The sequence below is a fragment of the Pipistrellus hanaki genome, assembly GCF_964339955.1.
Source record: "Pipistrellus hanaki genome assembly, chromosome: 17".
Classification (NCBI taxonomy): Eukaryota; Metazoa; Chordata; class Mammalia; order Chiroptera; family Vespertilionidae; genus Pipistrellus; species Pipistrellus hanaki.
This window is the reverse complement of record NC_140519.1, coordinates 48,629,559-48,638,323: the sequence shown is the minus strand read 5'-3', so window position 1 is coordinate 48,638,323 and position 8,765 is coordinate 48,629,559. Positions and strand designations below refer to the sequence as shown.

General features: G+C 53.6%; 1 long non-coding RNA gene across 1 annotated transcript; it reads left to right on the top strand.

Moving 5' to 3' along the window:
- The first annotated feature begins 2,906 nt into the window (after positions 1-2,906).
- Positions 2,907-5,270, top strand: LOC311612059. The gene is made up of 2 exons (XR_014793216.1): positions 2,907-3,328; positions 3,641-5,270. It is a non-coding gene; the product is annotated as an uncharacterized lncRNA (long non-coding RNA).
- Positions 5,271-8,765: the final 3,495 nt, after the last annotated feature.

Sequence of the window (8,765 nt, the reverse complement as noted above, 5' to 3'; positions counted from 1 at the left end):
GACCGCCAGCAGGGCGAGGGTTCCTCCCCGCATCCTAGGCAACAGGGACCTCCTGTCCTCCGATCGCATTTATTCTGTGGGGGGGGTGGGGTGACCCTTCAGTGTGTTTACGTTCACATTTCAGTAGCAGGATGAGGTTGCCCACAGTTTCACAGCCTCTTGGCCATTTATGTGTCTTTTTTAAGGAAATGCTACCAAGTCCTTTGCCTGTTTTTTGTTTTTTGTTTTTAAAATATATTTTATTGATTTTTCACGGAGAGGAAGGGAGAGAGATAGAAACATCAGTGAGAGAGAAAAACATTGACCAGCTGCCTCCTGCACGCCCCCTACTGGGGATGTGCCCGCAGCCAAGGTCCATGCCCTTGACCGGAATTGAACCTGGGACCCTTGAGTCTGCAGGCTGACACTATCCACTGAGCCAAACCAGTGAGGGCCCTTTGCCTGTTTTGAATCAGTTATTTGGTTTTTGAGGTTTTGCTGTAGGAGAGCTTCATTCTAGATGACGGCTCCCTCTCCGATCCGGGACCTGCAGGTCCTCCCCCGGGAGGTGCACTCTGACCACTCGGTTAGGGGGACACAGGCCAGCGCGCCCGTCTCTCTGTTGTCGCCTCTGCCCATGGCGTCCTTGCCCAACACGGTGCCAAGGCTTTCCCTCGCTCTCCGGAGGCTGTGGCTGCAGCCGAGGCTCCTCCTGAGCTCCTCTGTCCACGGCGAGTCCACCTCGCAGGTGGGTGTCCGTTTTCCCGTCTCCACCGCTGGGCGGGCTGGGCACCCTGGTCGGAAGCCCTCACCTCAGGCGCCAGAGGGTGCATCCCGGCCGTGTCCTCTCCATTTCCCAGTGCCAGCAGGAACTGGAAGCGGCTCTGGATGGAGAGGTGTAAGGGGTAATTTTAAAATCATTGTATGAGATTGTGTGATGAAACCCATTAGAACAGAGGAAGGCCCCGCCAGCATGGCTCAGTGGTTGAGCAGTGACCTATGAACCAGGAGGTCAAGGTTCAATTCCCGGTCAGGGCACAGGCCTGGGTGGCAAGCTTGATCCCCAGTGTGGGGCGAGCCAGAGGCAGCCGATCCACGATTCTCTCCCGTCATTGATTCTCTCCGCCTCTCCCTTCCTCTCTGACACCGGGAGGCGCCCGGAGTGCCAGGGGCTGGAGTCCGCAGAGGAGGAGACCAGCCGGCTGGGAGGGCGCTTCCCGGGAGCCCACTGGTGGTGCTGCTCCTCCTCCTCCTCCTCCCCCTCCTCCTCCCCCTCCTCCCCCCCCCAAATGTTTTCCTTTTTTACCAAAGCAGCACTTTCTGAGTATAAGCCATGAGGAAAGCAGATGTGTAAAAGCAAGACGAGGGGAAGCCTCCTGCTCACACCCACAGCCTGTCCCTCCCAGCCTGGCCTTTCCTGCGGAGCCTGCCCCGGAGAGGGGGCCCCGGAGAGGGGGGGCCCTGGAGAGGGGAGCCCTGGAGAGGGGAGCCCTGGAGAGAGGGGGGCCCTGGAGGGGGGGAGCTCTGGAGAGGGGGGAGCTCTGGAGAGGGGGGGGGCCCGGAGAGGGGGCCCCGGAGAGGGGGACCCTGGAGAGAGGGGGGCCCTGGAGAGAGGGGGGCCCTGGAGAGGGGGGCCCTGGAGAGAGGGGGGGCCCTGGAGAGGGGGGGGGCCCGGAGAGGGGGGGGCCCCGGAGAGGGGGGGCCCCGGAGAGGGGGGAGCTCTGGTCCCTGGAGAGGGGGGCCCTGGAGAGGGGGGGCCCTGGAGAGAGGGGGGCCCTGGAGAGGGGGGCCCTGGAGAGAGGGGGGCCCTGGAGAGGGGGGCCCTGGAGAGAGGGGGGCCCTGGAGAGGGGGGCCCTGGAGAGGGGGGGGCCCCGGAGAGGGGGGGGCCCCGGAGAGGGGGGAGCTCTGGTCCCTGGAGAGGGGGGCCCTGGAGAGGGGGGGCCCTGGAGAGGGGGCCCTGGAGAGAGGAGTGCTGTGGGGCAGGAGCAGACGAGGGAGGCTGTGCCAGGGGAAGCCGTGTCCCAAGGCTGCGACTCCACTGGGCAGACAAGCGGGTGTAGACGCAGCTTCCCCCTCTCCCTCCGCCCCCGTGGGCGCTGGAGCTGGAGCTGCCCGCACGGGAGTCCTCCCGGAGGGACTGGAGCTGCCCGCACGGGAGTCCTCCCGGAGGGACTGGAGCGGGTGGGGGTGGGGGTCTGCGGTGTGAAGCCTCCCAGTTGGGCGAGTGCAGCCGCGTCCTCTGTCCATCGGGAGGGGAGGCGGCCCCTCGGCCTGAGTCACCCGCGGGCTCCCAGCCCAGGTCCCGGCCAACGCGCAGGGCCCGCCCGGTCTGTCTCCCGCAGGAGCGGCAGCTGGCGGCTGCTCGGCAGGGCCTGGGAAGGGAGCGGGCTTGGCCGTGGGCCCAGGCCCTCTGGGAGTGAGTGTACTTGCTGAAGCCAAGGCTGACCCCTTTTTCCTGCGGCTCCGCCCCACGCGGCCTCAGAGGAGGCTTATCCAGGACACACTGTTCCCGCCACATGCCCGGCTGGAGGCGCACGTACCCGAGCGGGGCTGGAGGCCAGCGTCTGCGATGGAACAGACTCTGCTGGGCTTTTCCTTCTTAAAAAAAAGTTATTGATCTCAGGGAGGGAGGAAGGAAGGGAGGGAGGGAGGGAGGGAGGGAGGGAGGGAGGGAGGGAGAGAGAGAGAGAGAGAGAGAGGGAGAGAGAGAGGGAATCATTGCTCAGCTGCCTCCTACAACCTAACCATGACCTGGTTCATAGGTTGACGTGCAGCCACTGAGCCACACTGGCCGGGCCCTTGATACCTATATTAATCAATCTATTAAAAATGAAAATTCTGCCGAAACCAGTTTGGCTCAGTGGTAGAGCGTCAGTCTGCAGACTGAAAGGTCCCAGGTTCAATTGCGGTCAGGGGCATGTACTTGGTTGCGGGCACATCCCTGGTAGGGGGTGTGCAAGAGGCAGCTGGTCGATGTTTCTCTCTCATCGACGTTTCTAGCTCTCTATCTCTCTCCCTTCCTCTCTGTAAAAAAACCAATAAAATATATTTTTAAAAAATCTTTATAAAAAAAAAATGAAAATTCCATGCCAAAACCGGTTTGGCTCAGTGGATAGAGCGTCGGACTGCGGACTGAGGGGTCCCAGGTTCGATTCCGGTCAAAGGGCATGTACCTCGGTTGCTGGCACATCCCCAGTGGGGGGTGTGCAAGAGGCAGCTGATTGATGTTTCTCTCTCATCGATGTTTTTGACTCTATCCCTTTCTTCCTCTCTGTAAAAAATCAAAATATATTTAAAAAAAAAAAAAAAAGAAAAGAAAATTCCTGAGTCCATAGGCTCTAAAACAGTGTTTCCGAAACTTCTCTCATGGTGAGAATCACCTGGTGGAGTTGTTAAAACACAGATTCCTGAATCCCAACTAAGAAGTGCTAAACTAGAATTTTTGAGAACATATAGGTAAAATTGCATACCTAACTTAGTGCTCTGTATATAAAATCTGTCTTAGAGCACTAGTTAAGTATACAATTTTACCTATATGTTCCCAAAAATTCTAGTTTAGCACTTCTTAGTTGGGATTCAGGAATCTGTGTTTTAACAACTCCACCAGGTGATTCTCATCATGAGAGAAGTTTCGGAAACACTGCTCTATTGTAAAATCAGAATTTTTCTTCTTCTTTGATTTATAGTGGTGGTACACAATTGGCCAAAATATGATACATATATTAAATTTTGATAAGCATTACATTAACATAAAGGTAAATGTTATTAGAAATAAAACTCTTCATGAAATAAACGTTATTTTTATGGATCTAAAAATATTTTTTTGCTTGAATGAGAGAGATTGGGCACCAATACTCTCTCTCTAGTTTTAGGTTTGTTTGCTTTTTAAGATACGTTTTTATTGATTATTTTAAAGAGAGGAAGGGAGAGGGAGAGAGAGAGAGATAGTGAAACATTGATGAGAGAAATATCCATCAGCTGCCTCCTCACTCTCCCTGTTGGGGAGGAGCCCTGCAACCCGGGCCCAGGAATGGAACCGGTGACCTCTTGGTTCACGGGATGACGTCCAGCCAATGGAGCCACACCGCCCGGCCCCGGCTTAGGTCTGTGTGTAAGAGCCGGTGAGATGGACAGAGCAGGCTGTGCCGGCAGGTGTCTCTCGAGTCCCAGAACGCCCACCGGACGGTCAGAGGGGAGCCAGGTCCAACAGGAGTGAGTCAGCCACGCACAACTCCGCAGGTCATTTTATGGCGAGAAAGGAACTGAAGTGAGTTAGCTTGGAGAACGGTTTATTGCCCAGCCTTTGCCTCACTCCTGCTTAGCGCCCGGGTAGGGCACCAGAGTCCAGCCTTTCTGGACTGTGCTCCCCCCGCCCGCAGAGGATGCACATGCACTGTTAGTCTCTCTGTGCAGGGCCCCCATTCTGCCCCATGTGCTCGCAGGAAGCTGGGAAAATAAAAACACTGTCATTCCAGTTACTTTCGACCAAGGTGAAAAATTACAGTCTCCAATAAGATCTTGCCGAGATCGGTTTGGCTCAGTGGATAGAGCTTTGGCCTATGGACTGAAAGGTTCAATTCCGGTCAAGGGCATGTACCTTGGTTGCGGGCACATCCCCAGTGGGGGGGTGTGCAAGAGACAGCTGATCAGTGTTTCTCTCTCATCGATGTTTCTAACTCTATCCCTCTCTTTCCTCTCTGTAAAAAATAAGTAAGATACATATTAAAAAAAAGATCTTGAGAAATGTTAATGGAAGTAATTGTTCATGAACCTGAATAATGGTAGTGAAACTTATAAAGTAACATGTTTACATGTATGTGTTTTTGTTTTTTTAAAGCACAGTGAGCCTGGCTGCTGTGGCTCAGTGGCTGAGTGTCAACCTATGAACTAGGAGGTCGCAGTTTGATTCCCTGTCAGGGCACATGCCTGGGTTTGGGTTTTGGGCTCAATTCCCAGTAGGGGGCATGCAGGAGGCAGCCAATCAATGATTCTGTCTCATCATTGATGTTTTTATCCCTCTCTTCCCCTTCCTTCCCTTTTAAATAAAAATATATTTAAAAAAAAAAAAAGATACACCAGTCCTAACCGGTTTGGCTTAGTGGATAAAGTGTCAGCCTGCGGACTTGAGGGGTCCCATGTTCAATTCCAGCCAAGGGCACATGCCCAGGTTGTGGGCTTGATCCCCAGTGGGGGGTGTGCAGGAGGCAGCCAATCAGTGATTCTCTCTCATTATTGATGTTTCTATCTCTCCCTCTTCCTTTCTCTCGGAAATCAATAGATATATATTTTTTTTAAAAGATACACCAATGTATAAAGAATAATACAATTTGAATTATAACAACTTGATATGTAATATACAATATATTTCCAATTGGGTTACATATTATTTTATATATAACATAAAATGTATAAAGTAATTATTGAATTCTCAAACCACCCAGTTCGAATTAAACTGCCAATTCAGTTAAGTCTTTATTGTGAATTCCTTCCTAACTATAGTCTACTTTGGATTTTTCCAGAACTGACTGATCCAGTCTCCTCTGACCAAGTGACAAAATCCAAGGTTTTGGACACAATTTGAGGCAATTAGATCCTAATTTAGGACAGACTTTTTCTTCTGGAGTAGCTAGCTTGTTCTGCCATCTGGTGGTCATACTTGGAATTGCAGCTACTCATATCCTCATGATTACTCTGTTTTCAATGATTTTATTTAAACTTATTTTGAAATGAAAAATGCGATTTTTTTAAGTTGGACATTTTATAACTTATCTTTACAAGATTTATGGTTCTATAAATGACTACCATGCATAGGTGAGTACTCTGGTTAGTCTCTTTGATATAGTATCTTGATGTGTATTTTCCCTTTGTTAATTCAAATAAATGACAGGCACGGAGGTAGAAGCTAATAGAAAAATAATCTGGATGGAAAATTAATCTAGTGCTTCAGATTATAAAACAGGAAACCTCTTTATTAATTTATAAAGGAAGGAAACCTAACAATAAATAATGTCTACCGACCACCTATTTTCTGCTGGACAAAAACATTTTATTTCCCCCAAAATACAGTGCATGGTATTTGAAATATAAATAGTAAATGACAGTTGTTATGCTGCTCGATAATCATTCTTGAGATATCAGTGGATGTTAAGTTCATTGGTGAATATGTGATGGATGGAGGCGAGGCTATTTATGTGATCTCAAAGTAGCTTCAAAAAATCCACAGTTACGTATTGATTGCAATGGGAAAAGTAGAAACTTTCCAGCAGAGAAACTCCGCTGCCTCCATGTTAGCGAAGTGATCAAAGTTAACACGCCTGTGGCACAAACCAGCACCGTGTGCTCCTGAGCTCATGCACTGAGGACTCGGCACTTCCGTGGTGTTTCCCAAAGTCTCATAACCTGAACTAACCGTGAGAAAGCGTGAGGCCAACTCCAACGGAGGAAGTTCTACGAAACAGCTGACCTGTATTCTTCCAACCTGTTAGTCATGAAAGACAACAGAAAGACCGAGAAATTGTTCCCCCCAAAAAAGATACCAAAAAACAAACAAAAAGATCGCTCCTAACTGCAGTGTGTGACCTGGGCAGGGAGAATACAAGTGCTATAAAGTACACAGCTGAGCGGCCCCTTGCGTGTGGCTCTTCCACAAAGCACCACGGCCTGGGCAAGTCTATTTTGAAGAAGTGGCGTTAGAAGTTTAAGTTTAAAAATTTGGCTCTCAAAAGAAATTTCAATTCTTGTCCTGTTGACATTTGGTTCTGTTGGCTAATGAGTTTTCGGACCACTGGCTTAGGGACAGTGAGAAGAGAGCAGTGGGTTTGCTTTGAGATGGGGAAGCTGGGCTGGAAGATGGACCAGATGAGTAGGGGGCAGTCATTCCATTAGAGGGGGGCCAGCGGTCTGGATGGGCTATCTGTGCAGGTTCCACCATCTTCCCTCCCCCCTCCCCCATGTCCATGGCCACCATGCCTGGCCGGCGGCCGGAGTCCGACACATCTCTGGGCTGAATAACGGAACGCACAGCCGCAGGCCCGGTTCCCGCCCACGCGGGGCGGGATCTGCAGCCTCCGCCCCCCCGCCACCCCCACCCCCACCCCCGCCAGGGACCTCGGCGCTGCTGACGCAATTGGGACGCGGGCCCCGGGCTCGGTTTCCAGGGCAACAAGCAAGGGGCCCTATTCTTCCGCTCCCTCCTGTGCGTCACTTCCGGTCTCTCGGGGCGGTCTCACCTGTCTGTGGAAGGGTTCCGGTTGGAGCCGTCTCCCCGCGGCTGGTTGGGCGTCGTCGTGGGCATGACGTTACCAAACCGTCTCGGTTCTGCGGGGGGAGCTGGCGGGGGAGGCGGGCGGAGCTCGCTCTGTCTGCCCGGCCGTCACGTTCAAGCCCGCCCCTGGCGCCGCGGGAAGAGGACGCCCGGCGGACGCCAGCCCCGGAGCATGCGCACTCTCCCGGAGGCCGTCTCCGGAGTCCAAGCGCCGGGATTTCCGCGCAGCCGGAGGGACTGCCGAGGGGCGGGGCGTGGGGGCGGGCCGGGCGAGCGAGGGCGTTGATTGGCCAGCGAGAAGCCCAGCTTGTGGCGCCGCAGTAAGACCCCGGCGGCGGGCGCGGAAGTTTCATTCATTCGTTCGTTCACGGGCCGGTGGGTTTCCGCTCCTCTCAGAGGTCACGCCGCGGCCGAGCTGGTGCCAGGCGCCGGGACGCAGAGTGGGTCGGACTCCAGGAGGCCACAGGTTGGCTGACACCGCGGTATCTCCTCTCCGGCCTGGTGTGACGGTTCCCGTGCCCGGAGGACCTTCCCGAAGGCTCCAGCTCCCAAAGCCGCAGCGGGACGCTGAGAGGCCCGAGGTGGATCCCTGGCCAGGCGCTCAGTGCCTGAGCCACTCCACCACTTTTCCTTCTTGTCTGAAGGAAGAGCAGAGGCATTGGCGAGCTTTCGAATGAGCTTTGGCGCTTATCTCGGGGTCGACTCCCACCCTTGTCCCTCATGAGCTTGTGGGACTGTGGACCACTGGGGGGGGCAGGCTCTGGGTGTCCAGCTCCGGCTGAGACTCGAGCCCGAGTTATTCTAAGATGAAGGATTGAGTGAACCAAAAGCCAAACTTTTGGCTCCAGATCTAAGGCACCTTCTCCAATCAAGTATTGGTAATAACATAGACTTGTAAATATCCATTGTCTGGTTACTTATTTCTCAATCGTTCCACACTTGGGAAGGGAAACGAGTCTAAGACCCCTTACCTGAGAACGAGAACAACCTGCCTTATGGCTCATTGGGAGGGTGGGATGAGGAATTCGTGCCAAGCACATTGCCCGTGACCTGCCAGCTAAAGGCAGCCGCCCCGATTGCATCAGGGTGAGGGTGAAAGGACTGCCCCCCGCCTGGTGTGAGCCGTGCTGAGTGAGTGGAGTTAATGGACGCCTCTCTGCTCTTGGCCTGGGAGCTAGGGGCCCAGGGGAGACCGGGCCCCAAGTGGACTGCATGGTCGCGGAGAGCCAGCCCTACGACATGGGAAGGAGTAGGAAGCCTTCTTAACACTCCTGACACATCCCGCGAGCCGATGGGTTTTCCCAGTGCCAGGGGATCACATTACCCAACCAGACCTCTAGCCAGGACCACAGCCAAACACGGGGGCTGTCCCAGGCAAAGCAAGATCATGCCCTGACCGGTTTGGCTCAGTGGATGGAGTGTCGGCCTGCGGACTGAAGGATCCCAGGTTCGATTCTGCTCAAGGGCATGCATCTTGGTTGCAGGCACATCCCCGGTGGGGAGTGTGCAGGAGGCAGCTGA